The 855-nt window shown below is 41.1% G+C and overlaps 1 non-coding gene across 1 annotated transcript; it reads right to left on the bottom strand.

Annotated features, from left to right (window-relative positions):
* Positions 1–291: 291 nt before the first annotated feature.
* Positions 292–399, bottom strand: LOC112761121 (small nucleolar RNA R71). The gene has a single exon (XR_003181531.1). It is a non-coding gene; the product is annotated as a small nucleolar RNA R71 (small nucleolar RNA).
* Between the last annotated feature and the right edge of the window lie 456 nt (positions 400–855).

Here is an 855-nt window from a genome sequence, read left to right as displayed (position 1 = left end):
AACAACTTTGAGCTGAAACCTCAGTTAGTTTCTCTGATGCAGCAGAACTGCAAGTTTCATGGACTTCCATCTGAAGATCCTTTTCAGTTCTTAACTGAATTCTTGCAGATATGTGATAATGTTAAGACTAATGGAGTAGATCCTGAAGTCTACAGGCTCATGCTTTTCCCTTTTGCTGTAAGAGACAGAGCTAGATTATGGTTGGATTCTCAACCTAAAGACAGCCTGAACTCTTGGGATAAGCTGGTCACGGCTTTCTTAGCCAAGTACTCTCCTCCTCAAAAGCTGAGCAAGCTTAGAGCTGATGTTCAAACTTTCAGGCAGAAAGAAGGTGAATCCCTCTATGAAGCTTGGGAAAGATACAAACAGTTGACCAAAAAGTGTCCTTCTGACATGCTTTCAGAATGGACCATCCTGGATATATTCTATGATGGTTTATCTGAGCTATCAAAGATGTCACTGGACACTTCTGCAGGTGGATCCATTCACCTAAAGAAAACGACTGCAGAAGCTCAAGAACTCATTGACATGGTTGCTAATAACCAGTTCATGTACACTTCTGAAAGGAATCCTGTGAGTAATGGGACGCCTATGAAGAAGGGAGATCTTGAAGTTGATACTCTGAATGCCATATTGGCTCAGAACAAAATATTGACTCAGCAAGTCAATATGATCTCTCAGAGTCTGCATGGAATGCAAGCTGCATCCAACAGTACTCAAGAGGCATCTTCTGAAGAAGAAACCTATGATCCTGAGAACCCTGCAATAGCAGAGGTAAATTATTTAGGTGAACCTTATGGAAACACCTATAACTCAACATGGAGAAATCATCCAAATTTCTCATGGAAGGATCAA

This window comes from Arachis hypogaea, chromosome 16, assembly GCF_003086295.3.
Source record: "Arachis hypogaea cultivar Tifrunner chromosome 16, arahy.Tifrunner.gnm2.J5K5, whole genome shotgun sequence".
In the NCBI taxonomy this organism is placed as follows: Eukaryota; Viridiplantae; Streptophyta; class Magnoliopsida; order Fabales; family Fabaceae; genus Arachis; species Arachis hypogaea.
Note: the sequence above shows the minus strand (reverse complement) of the source record. Positions and strands in the feature narration are given on the sequence as shown.